This window comes from Hemibagrus wyckioides, linkage group LG23, assembly GCF_019097595.1.
Source record: "Hemibagrus wyckioides isolate EC202008001 linkage group LG23, SWU_Hwy_1.0, whole genome shotgun sequence".
NCBI lineage: Eukaryota > Metazoa > Chordata > Actinopteri > Siluriformes > Bagridae > Hemibagrus > Hemibagrus wyckioides.
In genome coordinates this window covers 10,544,732-10,563,862 of record NC_080732.1, presented here as the reverse complement: position 1 = coordinate 10,563,862, position 19,131 = coordinate 10,544,732, and the positions used below count along the sequence as shown (strand labels likewise).

Below are 19,131 nucleotides of genomic sequence, written 5' to 3'. Positions count from 1 at the left end.
GTCTATTCAATTAGAAAAATACCAAGCATAGTAACAATTAAAAGGATCAGCATAGCATGAAAAATACAAGTTACAGAGTTAAAGTCATACCTGGCAATAGAGTCACATAATAATAGTGTGCTGAATAAGTTCTGAATGCAGATGCTTCCCTGAGTCTTTTGCCAATACACCTTATATACCCAAGAAGGGTCATACAATCGATGAGTCCACAGAAGGCCTGGTTTTGGACAGGTCGTAAGGACACATCTGGCTTTTAGTTTTGGTTCACACCAAATGGGTTGTAAAGGACATAGTTCAGATTGTTGTCTTGTGACCTGCGAGGGGGTCGAATAAGGTCATAAGGACATATCTCCAACAGGAGTACAGACTATGTGTAAACTTACACATCTTACTGTAGCAGTCTCTGAATGGCTGGCACCTGTAAGGGGCTAAGCATGAAAACAGTGTTGGCAGATGTTCGTAAGGAGTGAAGCATAAATCTGAAATTATAGCATAGAAGTGTAGACAATATGATAACAAGTCCACTGGAAATCACACAGCCACGGAACACCCAGTCTCACCAGGTGTATATGTACTGGGCTGAGCGGGTAGATGAACTTGACAAGTTCCCATGGCCAGGTTTGCTTCCACCTGAGCCTGGTTCAGACGATACTCAGTCTGTAGTATAGTTTGTTCTACCAAATATATTGTGTCCGTTAGAGCTTTTGTGCTATGTTCAAAGAAAGTGTCTTCCCACCATGGGGAAACGTCTGTGTCCAGTGGTATCCTCCCCAAGATATTTAACTGACCCATTCTGTAACCTCCAAGCAGAAGGTATGATTTGCAGGGCAGGTCAGACCGACATAGGTGAAGGAATTCATTTCACTGACAAAACACCACTGTGTGTGATACTTGAATTGCATCAGCATGACCATGCAATGAATGAACACTGATAAGCTTAGTATCATTGGAAGAGAAGGGAAGAGAAGAGTGATCAACAAGGTCTAATCCCCTTTTAAAGTCATATATCCTGTTAGGTGGTCCCATTTAATGATCTGATCCTTCACTACTACACCTATAGAACGTATAGTCGAGGAGTTCAAAAATACTTGCTCTGGGTGTATAAAAGGAAAATTGGCAAAAAACCCAATGCAGCTGGTGCACTCATTCCCAGTGTATAACATGAATGTAGACAGTAATTCAGAGTATTTAATATCTTACATCTTTTCTGATGCATACCATCTATGAAAATCTAAAATTTCTATAAGATCATTTAAAGCATGCCTAGGTATCTTGAGAAGATGAAGGCCTAAAATTTCTTGTCTTGCAGCAGTAAATAAATCCTGTGCATATGATCTGCAGGCTAAGTCACGTTTGATGGTACGACTTTGATTGAATAATGTATGGCTGACCAATAGAAGTGCCTGTGCTTCAGATCTAACCGATTTGATGATATTTTCATTGCTATTGGTGATGTGTTGAAAACGAGTGGCCAGACTGTTATATTGTGAAAGGACGGGTATGCCGTTGTGTCTCCAGAAATATTTACTATTGTGGGATGTGTGGAACCTGCTTGAATATTTCTACTCCCATCTCCCACATTTCAGGGTGTGTGTAAGAGACACCCTTTGGCCTAGTTTGATGCAAGTGTGTCCGGACACCTTCCTTTCATCTGGTCTCCATGGGATTGCTGTGATCAGCCTGAGAAAGAGCACAGAGAAACATTAGTTAATTATTTGCTGGACCTTTGAATAGTTTGCATTGGGACATGTGGTACCATCTTCATTTTCCCTTGATAGACACGGCCACACAGCTATTACAGATAGCTTTAATCTCATTAGGGCCCGTGCCACCCACTTTGCTTTACAAAGACACGTATCATTATCATGTCTCCTTCTGTAAATTTTGTTTCAGAAGTTGGATTGAAATGAGCATCATTAGTCAGGTCAGACTGTTGCTGTCTCAGCACAGCCTGAGCCTGCAACACTTTTAGCCTTTTGTGAAGCTGTTTCAGCACAGTCTGCTGTGTTGCAAGCATCAGAGGCCCCAAGCCTGCTGGAGAAATTTCTGGATCAATGAGCAGTTTCAGTACCCTTCCAGTTATAAGCTTGTATGGGTTAACACCTGTAGCTTTAGATGGGGTTGCTCACAATACAGTCAAACTGTGGGCAATGCATCAATCCACTTGTTTTGGTGCTGAATTATCTGTTTAGCAATGTTTTCTTTGATGGTGCGATTAGCACGCTTTACAGAACTATTACAGAACTCTGTGGTCTGTATGCATTATGGAATTTTTGTTTTGCTTTAGTCTGGATTCTATTTTAGAGGCCCATAGTGCCCAACATTTTCAGGTGCCTCTGCCCTATGAATCAATGCTTGTTGAATGTGGTATCCTGCACTATTTTTTAAACGCTGTAGTAAAACTTCCTGGTCCCTCTCTACATCTTCTACATCTGAGTGTTCTTTGTAAGACAACCACATTTGGTCTGCATACACTTCAAATGGCTCTTTCCCTACTTGCTTATGTCCAATATTTTGTTTGACTCTGCATGTGTTAGTCCTCTTAACTCCAACAACGTTGCTTTCAATCGTTCATACATTTCTATATCTCTCTATCCTTCTTTCTTAATTATAAGTTCTCCAGATCTCAGATTTTCACGCATTTTGGATTTTAGCTCATTTGTGATGGTTAAGAAAATGCGTGAAAATCTGAGTACATATCCCTAAGCTCCAGATTATACACTGATGCTTGCAGCATTACCTTATCCCAGTAGGGCTGAAATGGGCCTTTTAGTCTCTAGTTAACGGCCCTCTGTAAAGTACTAGACCAAAAGTTGGTCATTAATCCATGGTAATTCTACTTCTATTAAGTACAACTGAAAAAAGCGGTTTGAATTCTAATGTAAGGGAATACATTATCTACTATCCTTATCTACACTGCCAATAATATAGTATACACTGATTTGGAAATTAGACCTGTTCACCGATTGCACCATAACCTTTAGAATGACATTAAATATCAATAACATCATACAGTAAGAATGTCATCATATTTATTCAGTATTCCTTGAGATTAGAACCTGAAAGGTAAAAGAATGTACATTTTTGACTTTTTTCACACGTTTGGGGTCAACTATGATATGAAATGTGATTGTTTACTTTAAAATGGCAAAATTAATAAGAAACATAGTAAAATAATAAAAAAACACGAATTTTGGTATTTTTAGTATTCTCAAGGCCAGACTAAGGATTGTAACGTGAACCCAGACCAAGGCCAAAAAGCCAGACCAGTGAACATAACAGATCCTAGCTAATAAGCCTGAGAAGCAATCCTATACAAACACCATTCGATCTATTCTCCTTCTCAAACCCAGTCAAAGCCCAAAACCAGACCAGAGAACACTTGATCTTAGCCAAAAGGCCAAGAAGCAATAAACTTGTTTTTCTTTCTTTTTTTTTTAAATCCATTCCATCACACTCGCCTTCTCAAAGCCAGACTAAGATGTGCAATGTGAATACAGTCACAGCCCAAAGCCAGACCAGAGAACACAATAGATCCTAGTTAAAATGCCTGAGTAGCGATCCTACACAAACCCCATTCCATCTATTCTCCTTCTCAAACCCAAACAAAGCCAAAAACCAGACCAGAGAACACTTGATCTTAGCCAAAAGGCCAAGAAGTAATAAACTTTTATCGCCTCTGCTTAACGGATAGCCTCAGGCCACACCTATACGGGCATGCATAAAGTAACATATTCAAATAACACCCAAGTACTGGAAACTACCCATTTATCACTGAAGAATACACAGCTTTGCCAGAGCAAAGCTCACAAAAATACATCAAACTCATTGATGTTGTGTCGGATTGCTTCTCAGGGTTTTTAGCTAGGATCACTGCTCCTGTGTTCACTGGTCTGGCTTTTTGGCCTTGGTCTGGGTTCACGTTACAATCCTTAGTCTGGCCTTGAGAAGGTGAATGGTTAGGTATGGATATGGGTAGGATTTGGATTGGAAATAAAAATCTCTTCTTATCAGTTTAATATCTCATACGTTCTCTATATTAAACAGATTTTTAGAGCTGGGAGCCGGACAAGGGGCTTGCTACGTCCGCCCCACGGATCAGCCTGGTAATGCAGTACTTCCAGGCTTGGTGGACCGTTTTCTGATGTAAAATGAAGGAGAATCAATTAATGAATTATTGACTTACTTACTTACGGACTTACCAAATTATGTCTGCATTCAACCCGCCCTGTTCAACCCGCCCTGTTCCCTAGCCTATCTTCACCTCCTTCTGCTCACCACTGTCAGTTGTTGCTTGTCAACCTTTCCCCATGCTTTCTCTACTCAACCAACCCAAGGGGTCGGCCTTACCCTCATCGAGCATTGTGATTCTCCGACAAGGGTTTCCTGGTGCTGCGTACCTTTTTTCCTTTTTGGCTGTGGTTTCTCTTAAGTCACGCGTAAATCTTTCGCCTTTTACTAAAGCATTCCGTGGAGAGAGTTTGATGCTCAATGAGTTTGATGTATTTTTATGAGCTTTGCTCTGGCAAAGCTGTGTATGCTTCAATGTTAAATGGGTAGTTTCCAGGAGTTGGGTCTTATTTGCTTATGTGACTTTCTGGTCTCTGGTCTGGCTTTGGGCTGTGACTGTATTCACACTGCACTTCTTAGTCTGGCTTTGAGAAGGTGAGTGTGACGGAAAGGATATAAAAAAAAAGAAAGAAAAACAAGTTTATTGCTTCTTGGCCTTTTGGCTAAGGTCAAGTGTTCTCTGGTCTGCTTTTGGGCGTTGACTGGGTTTGAGAAGGAGAATAGATCGAATGGTGTTTGTATAGGATCGCTTCTCAGGCTTTTTAGCTAGGATCTGTTATGTTCACTGGTCTGGCTTTTTGGCCTTGGTCTGGGTTCACGTACAATCCTTAGTCTGGCCTTGAGAAGACTAAAAATACCAAAATTCATATTCATATAAAGTGAATTTTCATGGAATATCACTTTTTCCATGTTTCTTATGAATTTTTGCACTTTCATGTAAAAAATCATATTTAGTATCAAAATTCATGTTTTTTATGACAGTCCTATTTTTCTTATAAATTTTGGCATTTTAAAGTAAACAATCACATTTCATATCATAGTCGACCCCAAACGTGAAAAAAGTCAAAGATAACTGCCCCATTCAGCTGCACACATGCGTTTGTCTGAAAAACCGCTTTCCCTTGCTCGTAGAGCGCTGAGACTTGCGGAATCGCATTTTCAGCGCCAGAGAAGCACAATGCAGAGAGCACACTGCGCCGAAGCAGGAAACGAGCCATTTCAACGTAAAATGATGAAAGTTGACTTTATTAAGTGAATTTTCATGGAATGTCACTGTTTCCATGTTTTTTATGAATCTTTGACCTTTCATGTAAAAAATCATATTTCATATCAAAATTCATATTTTTCATGACTTTCCCATGATGTTTATGAATTTTGGCATTTTAATGTAAACAATCACATTTCATATCATAGTTGACCCCAAACGTGTGAAAAAAGTCAAAGAAAACTGCCCCATTCAACTGCACACATGCGTTTGTTTGAAAAACCGCTTTCCCTTCCTCGTAGAGCGCTGAGACTTGCGGAATCGCATTTTCAGCGCCAGAGAAACACAAAGTAGAGAGCAAGCTGCACGGTTGCAGGAAACAAGCCATTTCAACGAAAAATGATGAAAGTAGACTTTGTTAAGTGAATTTTCAAGGAATATCACTGTTTCCATGTTTCTTATGAATATTTGCATTTTGATGAAAAAAATTACATTTCATTTCAAAATTCATATTTTTCATGACTTTCCTGTTTCCTATGAATTTTGGGGTCTTTCTTTTTTTTCATATCCTTTCCGTCACACTCGGCTTCTCAAAGGCAGACTAAGAAGTGCACTGTGAATACAGTCACAGCCCAAAGCCAGACGAGAGATTACTTGATCTTAGCCAAAAGGCCAAGAAGCAATAACCTTTTATCTCTTCTGTTTAACAGACAGCCCCAAGCCACACCTACACAGGCATGGATATAGCCACATAAAAAAATAAGACCCAATTCCTGGAAACTACCCATTTAACATTGAAGCATACACAGCTTTGCTAGAGCAAAGCTCATAAAAATATATCAAGCTCATTGATATTCCCCTCCATAGAAATCTTTAATAAAAAGCAAAAGACTTATGCTTGATTTAAGAAAAACTAGAGCTATGGAGAAATAGCTGACTAGCACCAGGAAACCCTTGTCGGAGGAACACAATGCTCGATGAGGGTAAGGCCAGCCCCTTGGGTTGGTTAAGTGGAGAAAGGGTGGGGAAAGGTTGACGAGCAGCAACTGACAGTGGTGAGCAGAAGGAGGTAAAGATGTAAGTGAAGTAAGTAAGTAAGTAAATCAGTAATTCAGTAATTGATTCTCCTTCATTTTAAATCAGAAAACGGTGCACCAAGCCTGGAAGTACTGCAATACCAGGCCGATCTGCGGAGCGGACGTAGCAAGCCCCTTTTACGGCTCCCAGCTCAAAAAATCTGTTTAATATAGAGATCGTATGAGATATTAAACTGATAAGAACAGATTTTTTTTTCCAATCCAAATCCTACCCATATCCACACCTAACCATTCACCTTCTCAAGGCCAGACTAAGGATTGTAACGTGATCCCAGACCAAGGCCAAAAAGCCAGACCAGTGAACACAATAGATCCTAGCTAAAAACCCGGAGAAGCGATCCGACACAACATCAATGAGTTTGATGTATTTTTGTGAGCTTTGCTCTGTCAAAGCTGTGTATTCTTCAATGATAAATGGGTAGTTTCCAGTACTTGGGTCTTATTTGGATATGTGACTTTATGCATGCCCGTATAGTTGTGACCTGAGGCTGTCCGTTAAGCAGAAGAGATAAACGTTTATTGCTTCTTGGCCTTTTGGCTAAGATCAAGTGTTCTCTGGTCTGGTTCTGGGCTTTGACTGGGTTTGAAAAGGAGAATAGATCGAATGGTGTTTGTATAGGATCGCTTCTCAGGCTTTTTAGCTTGGATCTGTTATGTTCACTGGTCTGGCTTTGACTGTGACTGTATTCACATTGAACTTCTTAGTCTGTCTTTGAGAAGGTGAGTGTGACGGAAAGGATATGAAAGAAAAAAAAAAAAAAGGGGGCCGGCCTTACCCTCATCGAGCATTGTGTTTCTCCGACAAGGGTGTCCTGGTGTTGCTTGCCATTTTTTATTTATAGCGCTGGTTTCTGTTAAGCTGTGTATAAATCTTTCGCCTTTTACTGAAGAGTTTTGTGGAAAGGAGCATCAATGAGTTTGATGTATTTTTATGAGCTCTGGCAAAGCTGTGTATGCTTCATTGTTAAATGGGTAGTTTCCAGGAGTTGGCTCTTATTTGCTTATGTGACTTTATGCATGCCTGTATAGGTGTGGCCTGAGGCTGTCTGTTAAGCCGAGGAGATAAAAGTTTATTACTTTTTGGCTTTTTGGCTAAGATCAAGTGTTCTCTGGTCTGGTTTTGGGCTTTGAATGGGTTTGAGAAGGAGAATAGATCGAATGGTGTTTGTATAGGATCGTGTCTCTGGCTTTTTAGCTAGGATCTGTTATGTTCACTGGTCTGGCTTTTTGGCCTTGGTCTGGGTTCATGTGCTTTTTTTCCTTTTTGGCTGTGGTTTCTCTTAAGTCACGCGTAAATCTTTCGCCTTTTACTAAAGAATTCCGTGTCGGGGAACATCAATGAGTTTGATGTATTTTTATGAGCTTTGCTCTGGCAAAGCTGTGTATGCTTCAATGTTAAATGGGTACTTTCCAGGAGTTGGGTCTTATTTGCTTATGTGACTTTATGCATGCCTGAGGCCTGAGGCTGTCCCTTAAGCCGAAGAGATAAAAGTTTATTGCTTCTCAACCTTTTGGCTAAGATCAAGTGATCTCTGGTCTGCCTTTGGGCTGTGACTGTATTCACGTTGCACTTCTTAGTCTGGCTTTGAGAAGGTGTGTGTGACGGAAAGGATATAAAAAAAAAGAATGAAAAACAAGTTTATTGCTTTTTGGCCTTTTGGCTAAGATCAAGTGTTCTCTGGTATGGCTTTGGGCTGTGACTGTATTCACTTTGAACTTTTAAGCCTGACTGAGAAGCCGAGTGTGACGGAAAGGATATAAAAGAAAAAAAAACAAGGGGCCGGCCTTACCCTCATCGAGCATTGTGTTTCTCTGACACTGGTTTCCTGGTGCTGCTTGCCCTTTTTTTTTTTTTTTTTGTAGCTATGTTTTCTCTTAAGCCATGCATAAATCTTTAGCCTTTTACTAAAGAATTCCGTGGGAAGGAACATCAATGAGTTTGATGTATTTTTATGAGCTCTGGCAAAGCTGTGTATGCTTCATTGTTAAATGGGCAGTTTCCAGGAGTTGGCTCTTATTTGCTTATGTGACTTTATGCATGCCTGTATAGGTGTGGCCTGAGGCTGTCCGTTAAGCAGAGGAGATAAAGGTTTATTGCTTCTCGGCTTCAAGATCAAGATCAAGTGTTCTCTGGTCTGGTTTTGGGCTTTGACTGGGTTTGAGAAGGAGAATAGATCGAATGGTGTTTGTATAGGATCGCTTCTCTGGCTTTTTAGCTAGGATCTGTTATGTTCACTGGTCTGGCTTTTTGGCCTTGGTCTGGGTTCACGTGCTTTTTTTCCTTTTTCGCTCTGGTTTCTCTGGCGTGAGGCTGTCCGTTAAGCAGAAGAGATAAAAGTTTACTGCTTCTCGACCTTTTGGCTAAGATCAAGTGATCTCTGGTATGGCTTTGGGCTGTGACTGTATTCACTTTGAACTTTTAAGCCTGACTGAGAAGCCGAGTGTGACGGAAAGGATATGAAAAAAACAAGAAAGACTATGATATGAAATGTGATTGTTTACTTTAAAATCCCAAAATTCATAAGAAACAGGAAACTCATAAAAAATATGAACTTTGATATGAAATATAAATTTTTTCATCAAAGTGCAAATATTCATAAGAAACATGGAAACAGTGATATTCCTTCAAAATTCACTTAACAAAGTCTACTTTCAGCAGTTTTCCTTGAAATGGCTTGTTTCCTGCCAACATGCAGCTTGCTCTCTAGTTTGTGCTTCTCTGGCGCTGAAAATGCGATTCGGCAAGAGTCAGCGCTCTACGAGGAAGAGAAAGCAGTTTTTCAAACAAACGCATGTGTGCAGCTGAATGGGGCAGTTTTCTTTGACTTTTTTCACATGTTGGGGTCGACTATGATATGAAATGTGATTGTTTACTTTAAAATGCCAAAATTTATAAAAAAAAAAATTAGAATGTCATAAAAAACATGAATTTTGATATAAAATATGATTTTTTACATCAAAGTGCAAAAATCCATGAGAAACATGGAAACAGTGATATTCCATGAAAATTCACTTAACAAAGTCAACTTTTATCATTTTTCATCGAACTGGCTCGTTTCCTGCCTCGGCGCAGTGTGCTCTCTGCATTGTGCTTCTCTGGCGCTGAAAACGCGATTCCGCAAGTCTCAGCGCTCTACGAGCAAGGGAAAGCGGTTTTTCAGGCAATCGCATGTTTGCAGCTGAATGGGGCAATATTCTTTGACTTTTTTCACATGTTTCGAGTCGACTATGATATGAAATGTGATTGTTTACCTTAAAATGACAAAATTCATATTAAACACAGGAAAGTCATAAAAAATATGAATTTTGATATGAAATATGATTTTTTTCATCAAAGTGCAAAAATTTGTTAGAAACATGGAGAAAGTGATACTCCATGAAAATTCACTTAACAAAGTCAACTTTCATCATTTTTCATCGAACTGGCTCGTTTCCTGCTTCGGCGCAGTGTGCTCTCTGCATTGTGCTTCTCTGGCGCTGAAAATGCGATTCCGCAAGTCTCAGCGCTCTACGCGCAAGGGAAAGCGGTTGTTCAGGCAATCGCATGTTTGCGGCTGAATGGGGCAATATTCTTTGACTTTTTTCACATGTTTCAGGTCGACTATGATATGAAATGTGATTGTTTACCTTAAAATGACAAAATTCATATTAAACACAGGAAAGTCATAAAAATAATGTATTTTCATATGAAATATGATTTTTTTCATCAAAGTGCAAAAATTTGTTAGAAACTTGGAAAAAGTGATACTCCATGAAAATTCACTTAACAAAGTCAACTTTCATCATTTTTCATCGAACTGGCTCGTTTCCTGCCTCGGCGCAGTGTGCTCTCTGCATTTTGCTTCTCTGGCGCTGAAAACGCGATTCCGCAAGTCTCAGCGCTCTACGAGCAAGGGAAAGCGGTTTTTCAGGCAATCGCATGTTTGCAGCTGAATGGGGCAGTTTTCTTAGACTTTTTTCACATGTTTCGGTCGACTATGATATGAAATGTGATTGTTTACCTTAAAATGACAAAATTCATATTAAACACAGGAAAGTCATAAAAAATATGAATTTTGATATGAAATATGATTTTTTTCATCAAAGTGCAAAAATTTGTTAGAAACATGGAAAAAGTGATACTCCATGAAAATTCACTTAACAAAGTCAACTTTCATCATTTTTCATCGAACTGCCTCGTTTCCTGCTTCGGCGCAGTGTGCTTTCTGCATTGTGCTTCTCTGGCGCTGAAAATGCGATTCCGCAAGCCTCAGCGCTCTACGAGCAAGGGAAAGCGGTTTTTCAGGCAATCGCATGTTTGCGGCTGAATGGGGCAGTTTTCTTTGACTTTTTTCACATGTTTCGATTCTGCTATGATATGAAATGTGATTGTTTACCTTAAAATGACAAAATTCATATTAAACACAGGAAAGTCATAAAAAATATGAATTTTGATATGAAATATGATGTTTTTAATCAAAGTACAAAAATTTGTTAGAAACATGGAAAAAGTGATACTCCATGAAAATTCACTTAACAAAGTCAACTTTCATCATTTTTCATCGAACTGGCTTGTTTCCTGCCTCGGCGCAGTGTGCTCTCTGCATTGTGCTTCTCTGGCGCTGAAAATGCGATTCCGCAAGTCTCAGCGCTCTACGAGCAAGGGAAAGCGGTTTTTCAGGCAATCGCATGTTTGCAGCTGAATGGGGCAATATTCTTTGACTTTTTTCACGTTTCGAGTCGACTATGATATGAAATGTGATTGTTTACCTTAAATTGACAAAATTCATATTAAACACTGGAAAGTCATAAAAAATATGAATTTTGATATGAAATATGATTTTTTTCATCAAAGTGCAAAAATTTGTTAGAAACATGGAAAAAGTGATACTCCATGAAAATTCACTTAACAAAGTCAACTTTCATCATTTTTCATCGAACTGGCTCGTTTCCTGCCTCGGCGCAGTGTGCTCTCTGCATTGTGCTTCTCTGGCGCTGAAAATGCGATTCCGCAAGTCTCAGCGCTCTACGAGCAAGGGAAAGCGGTTTTTCAGGCAATCGCATGTTTGCAGCTGAATGGGGCAATATTCTTTGACTTTTTTCACGTTTCGATTCTGCTATGATATGAAATGTGATTGTTTACCTTAAAATGACAAAATTCATATTAAACACAGGAAAGTCATAAAAAATATGAATTTTGATATGAAATATGATTTTTTTCATCAAAGTGCAAAAATTTGTTAGAAACATGGAAAAAGTGATACTCCATGAAAATTCACTTAACAAAGTCAACTTTCAACATTTTTCATCGAACTGCCTCGTTTCCTGCTTTCGGCGCAGTGTGCTCTCTGCATTGTGCTTCTCTGGCGCTGAAAATGCGATTCCGCAAGTCTCAGCGCTCTACGAGCAAGGGAAAGCGGTTTTTCAGGCAATCGCATGTTTGCAGCTGAATGGGGCAATATTCTTTGACTTTTTTCACGTTTCGAGTCGACTATGATATGAAATGTGATTGTTTACCTTAAATTGACAAAATTCATATTAAACACAGGAAAGTGATAAAAAATATGAATTTTGATATGAAATGATTATTTTCATCAAAGTGCAAAAATTTGTTTGAAACATGGAAAAAGTGATACTCCATGAAAATTCACTTAACAAAGTCAACTTTCATCATTTTTCATCGAACTGCCTCGTTTCCTGCTTCGGCGCAGTGTGCTCTCTGCATTGTGCTTCTCTGGCGCTGAAAACGCGATTCCGCAAGTCTCAGCGCTCTACGCGCAAGGGAAAGCGGTTTTTCAGGCAATGGCATGTTTGCGGCTGAATGGGGCAATATTCTTTGACTTTTTTCACATGTTTCAGGTCGACTATGATATGAAATGTGATTGTTTACCTTATAATGACAAAATTCATATTAAACACTGGAAATCATAAAAATAATGTATTTTCATATGAAATATGATTTTTTTCATCAAAGTGCAAAAATTTGTTAGAAACTTGGAAAAAGTGATACTCCATGAAAATTCACTTAACAAAGTCAACTTTCATCATTTTTCATCGAACTGGCTCGTTTCCTGCCTCGGCGCAGTGTGCTCTCTGCATTGTGCTTCTCTGGCGCTGAAAACGCGATTCCGCAAGTCTCAGCGCTCTACGAGCAAGGGAAAGCGGTTTTTCAGGCAATCGCATGTTTGCAGCTGAATGGGGCAGTTTTCGTTGACTTTTTTCACATGTTTCGATTCTGCTATGATATGAAATGTGATTGTTTACCTTAAAATGACAAAATTCATATTAAACACAGGAAAGTCATAAAAAATATGAATTTTGATATGAAATATGATTTTTTTCATCAAAGTGCAAAAATTTGTTAGAAACATGGAGAAAGTGATACTCCATGAAAATTCACTTAACAAAGTCAACTTTCATCATTTTTCATCGAACTGCCTCGTTTCCTGCTTCGGCGCAGTGTGCTTTCTGCATTGTGCTTCTCTGGCGCTGAAAATGCGATTCCGCAAGCCTCAGCGCTCTACGAGCAAGGGAAAGCGGTTTTTCAGGCAATCGCATGTTTGCGGCTGAATGGGGCAGTTTTCTTTGACTTTTTTCACATGTTTCGATTCTGCTATGATATGAAATGTGATTGTTTACCTTAAAATGACAAAATTCATATTAAACACAGGAAAGTCATAAAAAATATGAATTTTGATATGAAATATGATTTTTTTCATCAAAGTGCAAAAATTTGTTAGAAACATGGAAAAAGTGATACTCCATGAAAATTCACTTAACAAAGTCAACTTTCATCATTTTTCATCGAACTGCCTCGTTTCCTGCTTCGGCGCAGTGTGCTCTCTGCATTGTGCTTCTCTGGCGCTGAAAATGCGATTCCGCAAGCCTCAGCGCTCTACACGCAAGGGAAAGCGGTTTTTCAGGCAATCGCATGTTTGCGGCTGAATGGGGCAATATTCTTTGACTTTTTTCACATGTTTCAGGTCGACTATGATATGAAATGTGAATGTTTACCTTAAAATGACAAAATTCATATTAAACACAGGAAAGTCATAAAAAATATGAATTTTGATATGAAATATGATTTTTTTCATCAAAGTGCAAACATTTGTTAGAAACATGGAAAAAGTGATACTCCATGAAAATTCACTTAACAAAGTCAACTTTCATCATTTTTCATCGAACTGGCTCATTTCCTGCTTCGGCGCAGTGTGCTCTCTGCATTGTGCTTCTCTGGCGCTGAAAACGCGATTCCGCAAGTCTCAGCGCTCTACGAGCAAGGGAAAGCGGTTTTTCAGGCAATCGCATGTTTGCAGCTTAATGGGGCAATATTCTTTGACTTTTTTCACATGTTTCGAGTCGACTATGATATGAAATGTGAATGTTTACCTTAAAATGACAAAATTCATATTAAACACAGGAAAGTCATAAAAAATATGAATTTTGATATGAAATATGATTTTTTCATCAAAGTGCAACAATTTGTTAGAAACTTGGAAAAAGTGATACTCCATGAAAATTCACTTAACAAAGTCAACTTTCATCATTTTTCATCGAACTGCCTCGTTTCCTGCTTCGGCGCAGTGTGCTCTCTGCATTGTGCTTCTCTGGCGCTGAAAACGCGATTCCGCAAGTCTCAGCGCTCTACGAGCAAGGGAAAGCGGTTTTTCAGGCAATCGCATGTTTGCGGCTGAATGGGGCAGTTTTCTTTGACTTTTTTCACATGTTTCGATTCTGCTATGATATGAAATGTGATTGTTTACCTTAAAATGACAAAATTCATATTAAACACAGGAAAGTCATAAAAAATATGAATTTTGATATGAAATATGATTTTTTTCATCAAAGTGCAAAAATTTGTTAGAAACATGGAGAAAGTGATACTCCATGAAAATTCACTTAACAAAGTCAACTTTCATCATTTTTCATCGAACTGCCTCGTTTCCTGCTTCGGCGCAGTGTGCTTTCTGCATTGTGCTTCTCTGGCGCTGAAAATGCGATTCCGCAAGCCTCAGCGCTCTACGAGCAAGGGAAAGCGGCTTTTCAGGCAATCGCATGTTTGCGGCTGAATGGGGCAGTTTTCTTTGACTTTTTTCACATGTTTCGATTCTGCTATGATATGAAATGTGATTGTTTACCTTAAAATGACAAAATTCATATTAAACACAGGAAAGTCATAAAAAATATGAATTTTGATATGAAATATGATTTTTTTCATCAAAGTGCAAAAATTTGTTAGAAACATGGAAAAAGTGATACTCCATGAAAATTCACTTAACAAAGTCAACTTTCATCATTTTTCATCGAACTGGCTCGTTTCCTGCTTCGGCGCAATGTGCTTTCTGCATTGTGCTTCTCTGGCGCTGAAAATGCGATTCCGCAAGCCTCAGCGCTCTACGAGCAAGGGAAAGCGGTTTTTCAGGCAATCGCATGTTTGCAGCTGAATGGGGCAATATTCTTTGACTTTTTTCACATGTTTCGAGTCGACTATGATATAAAATGTGATTGTTTACCTTATAATGACAAAATTCATATTAAACACTGGAAATCATAAAAATAATGTATTTTCATATGAAATAAGATTTTTTTCATCAAAGTGCAAAAATTTGTTAGAAACCTGGAAAAAGTGATACTCCATGAAAATTCACTTAACAAAGTCAACTTTCATCATTTTTCATCGAACTGGCTCGTTTCCTGCTTCGGCGCAGTGTGCTCTCTGCATTGTGCTTCTCTGGCGCTGAAAATGCGATTCCGCAAGCCTCAGCGCTCTACGAGCAAGGGAAAGCGGTTTTTCAGGCAATCGCATGTTTGCAGCTGAATGGGGCAATATTCTTTGACTTTTTTCACATGTTTCGAGTCGACTATGATATGAAATGTGATTGTTTACCTTATAATGACAAAATTCATATTAAACACTGGAAATCATAAAAATAATGTATTTTCATATGAAATAAGATTTTTTTCATCAAAGTGCAAAAATTTGTTAGAAACTTGGAAAAAGTGATACTCCATGAAAATTCCCTTAACAAAGTCAACTTTCATCATTTTTCATCGAACTGGCTTGTTTCCTGCCTCGGCGCAGTGTGCTCTCTGCATTGTGCTTCTCTGGCGCTGAAAATGCGATTCCGCAAGTCTCAGCGCTCTACGAGCAAGGGAAAGCGGTTTTTCAGGCAATCGCATGTTTGCAGCTGAATGGGGCAATATTCTTTGACTTTTTTCACGTTTCGAGTCGACTATGATATGAAATGTGATTGTTTACCTTAAATTGACAAAATTCATATTAAACACTGGAAAGTCATAAAAAATATGAATTTTGATATGAAATATGATTTTTTTCATCAAAGTGCACAAATTCAAAAGAAACATGGAAAAAGTGATACTCCATGAAAATTCACTTAACAAAGTCAACTTTCATCATTTTTCATCGAACTGGCTCGTTTCCTGCCTCGGCGCAGTGTGCTCTCTGCATTGTGCTTCTCTGGCGCTGAAAATGCGATTCCGCAAGTCTCAGCGCTCTACGAGCAAGGGAAAGCGGTTTTTCAGGCAATCGCATGTTTGCAGCTGAATGGGGCAATATTCTTTGACTTTTTTCACGTTTCGATTCTGCTATGATATGAAATGTGATTGTTTACCTTAAAATGACAAAATTCATATTAAACACAGGAAAGTCATAAAAAATATGAATTTTGATATGAAATATGATTTTTTTCATCAAAGTGCAAAAATTTGTTAGAAACATGGAAAAAGTGATACTCCATGAAAATTCACTTAACAAAGTCAACTTTCAACATTTTTCATCGAACTGCCTCGTTTCCTGCTTTCGGCGCAGTGTGCTCTCTGCATTGTGCTTCTCTGGCGCTGAAAATGCGATTCCGCAAGTCTCAGCGCTCTACGAGCAAGGGAAAGCGGTTTTTCAGGCAATCGCATGTTTGCAGCTGAATGGGGCAATATTCTTTGACTTTTTTCACATGTTTCGAGTCGACTATGATATGAAATGTGATTGTTTACCTTAAAATGACAAAATTCATATTAAACACAGGAAAGTGATAAAAAATATGAATTTTGATATGAAATGATTATTTTCATCAAAGTGCAAAAATTTGTTTGAAACATGGAAAAAGTGATACTCCATGAAAATTCACTTAACAAAGTCAACTTTCATCATTTTTCATCGAACTGCCTCGTTTCCTGCTTCGGCGCAGTGTGCTCTCTGCATTGTGCTTCTCTGGCGCTGAAAACGCGATTCCGCAAGTCTCAGCGCTCTACGCGCAAGGGAAAGCGGTTTTTCAGGCAATGGCATGTTTGCGGCTGAATGGGGCAATATTCTTTGACTTTTTTCACATGTTTCAGGTCGACTATGATATGAAATGTGATTGTTTACCTTATAATGACAAAATTCATATTAAACACTGGAAATCATAAAAATAATGTATTTTCATATGAAATATGATTTTTTTCATCAAAGTGCAAAAATTTGTTAGAAACTTGGAAAAAGTGATACTCCATGAAAATTCACTTAACAAAGTCAACTTTCATCATTTTTCATCGAACTGGCTCGTTTCCTGCCTCGGCGCAGTGTGCTCTCTGCATTGTGCTTCTCTGGCGCTGAAAACGCGATTCCGCAAGTCTCAGCGCTCTACGAGCAAGGGAAAGCGGTTTTTCAGGCAATCGCATGTTTGCAGCTGAATGGGGCAGTTTTCGTTGACTTTTTTCACATGTTTCGATTCTGCTATGATATGAAATGTGATTGTTTACCTTAAAATGACAAAATTCATATTAAACACAGGAAAGTCATAAAAAATATGAATTTTGATATGAAATATGATTTTTTTCATCAAAGTGCAAAAATTTGTTAGAAACATGGAGAAAGTGATACTCCATGAAAATTCACTTAACAAAGTCAACTTTCATCATTTTTCATCGAACTGCCTCGTTTCCTGCTTCGGCGCAGTGTGCTTTCTGCATAGTGCTTCTCTGGCGCTGAAAATGCGATTCCGTAAGCCTCAGCGCTCTACGAGCAAGGGAAAGCGGTTTTTCAGGCAATCGCATGTTTGCGGCTGAATGGGGCAGTTTTCTTTGACTTTTTTCACATGTTTCGATTCTGCTATGATATGAAATGTGATTGTTTACCTTAAAATGACAAAATTCATATTAAACACAGGAAAGTCATAAAAAATATGAATTTTGATATGAAATATGATTTTTTTCATCAAAGTGCAAAAATTTGTTAGAAACATGGAAAAAGTGATACTCCATGAAAATTCACTTAACAAAGTCAACTTTCATCATTTTTCATCGAACTGCCTCGTTTCCTGCTTCGGCGCAGTGTGCTCTCTGCATTGTGCTTCTCTGGCGCTGAAAATGCGATTCCGCCAAGCCTCAGCGCTCTACACGCAAGGGAAAGCGGTTTTTCAGGCAATCGCATGTTTGCGGCTGAATGGGGCAATATTCTTTGACTTTTTTCACATGTTTCAGGTCGACTATGATATGAAATGTGAATGTTTACCTTAAAATGACAAAATTCATATTAAACACAGGAAAGTCATAAAAAATATGAATTTTGATATGAAATATGATTTTTTTCATCAAAGTGCAAACATTTGTTAGAAACATGGAAAAAGTGATACTCCATGAAAATTCACTTAACAAAGTCAACTTTCATCATTTTTCATCGAACTGGCTCATTTCCTGCTTCGGCGCAGTGTGCTCTCTGCATTGTGCTTCTCTGGCGCTGAAAACGCGATTCCGCAAGTCTCAGCGCTCTACGAGCAAGGGAAAGCGGTTTTTCAGGCAATCGCATGTTTGCAGCTTAATGGGGCAATATTCTTTGACTTTTTTCACATGTTTCGAGTCGACTATGATATGAAATGTGAATGTTTACCTTAAAATGACAAAATTCATATTAAACACAGGAAAGTCATAAAAAATATGAATTTTGATATGAAATATGATTTTTTCATCAAAGTGCAACAATTTGTTAGAAACTTGGAAAAAGTGATACTCCATGAAAATTCACTTAACAAAGTCAACTTTCATCATTTTTCATCGAACTGCCTCGTTTCCTGCTTCGGCGCAGTGTGCTCTCTGCATTGTGCTTCTCTGGCGCTGAAAACGCGATTCCGCAAGTCTCAGCGCTCTACGAGCAAGGGAAAGCGGTTTTTCAGGCAATCGCATGTTTGCGGCTGAATGGGGCAGTTTTCTTTGACTTTTTTCACATGTTTCGATTCTGCTATGATATGAAATGTGATTGTTTACCTTAAAATGACAAAATTCATATTAAACACAGGAAAGTCATAAAAAATATGAATTTTGATATGAAATATGATTTTTTTCATCAAAGTGCAAAAATTTGTTAGAAACATGGAGAAAGTGATACTCCATGAAAATTCACTTAACAAAGTCAACTTTCATCATTTTTCATCGAACTGCCTCGTTTCCTGCTTCGGCGCAGTGTGCTTTCTGCATTGTGCTTCTCTGGCGCTGAAAATGCGATTCCGCAAGCCTCAGCGCTCTACGAGCAAGGGAAAGCGGCTTTTCAGGCAATCGCATGTTTGCGGCTGAATGGGGCAGTTTTCTTTGACTTTTTTCACATGTTTCGATTCTGCTATGATATGAAATGTGATTGTTTACCTTAAAATGACAAAATTCATATTAAACACAGGAAAGTCATAAAAAATATGAATTTTGATATGAAATATGATTTTTTTCATCAAAGTGCAAAAATTTGTTAGAAACATGGAAAAAGTGATACTCCATGAAAATTCACTTAACAAAGTCAAC

General features: G+C 38.5%; 4 non-coding genes and 3 pseudogenes across 4 annotated transcripts; 4 read left to right on the top strand and 3 right to left on the bottom strand.

The window, feature by feature from the left end:
• Window positions 1-388: 388 nt before the first annotated feature.
• Window positions 389-2,017, bottom strand: LOC131343948 (uncharacterized; annotated as a pseudogene).
• A 1,958-nt stretch (window positions 2,018-3,975) lies between these two features.
• On the top strand, window positions 3,976-4,140 carry LOC131344672 (U2 spliceosomal RNA; annotated as a pseudogene).
• Window positions 4,141-4,413: 273 nt separating this feature from the next.
• LOC131344676 (U5 spliceosomal RNA) lies at window positions 4,414-4,533 on the top strand. The gene has a single exon (XR_009203361.1). It is a non-coding gene; the product is annotated as a U5 spliceosomal RNA (small nuclear RNA).
• A 1,549-nt stretch (window positions 4,534-6,082) lies between these two features.
• LOC131344674 (U5 spliceosomal RNA) lies at window positions 6,083-6,197 on the bottom strand. Its single transcript, XR_009203359.1, has one exon. It is a non-coding gene; the product is annotated as a U5 spliceosomal RNA (small nuclear RNA).
• Window positions 6,198-6,419: 222 nt separating this feature from the next.
• On the bottom strand, window positions 6,420-6,631 carry LOC131344680 (U2 spliceosomal RNA; annotated as a pseudogene).
• A 1,006-nt stretch (window positions 6,632-7,637) lies between these two features.
• On the top strand, window positions 7,638-7,752 carry LOC131344673 (U5 spliceosomal RNA). The gene has a single exon (XR_009203358.1). It is a non-coding gene; the product is annotated as a U5 spliceosomal RNA (small nuclear RNA).
• A 480-nt stretch (window positions 7,753-8,232) lies between these two features.
• On the top strand, window positions 8,233-8,346 carry LOC131344675 (U5 spliceosomal RNA). Its single transcript, XR_009203360.1, has one exon. It is a non-coding gene; the product is annotated as a U5 spliceosomal RNA (small nuclear RNA).
• The last annotated feature ends 10,785 nt before the right edge of the window (window positions 8,347-19,131 follow it).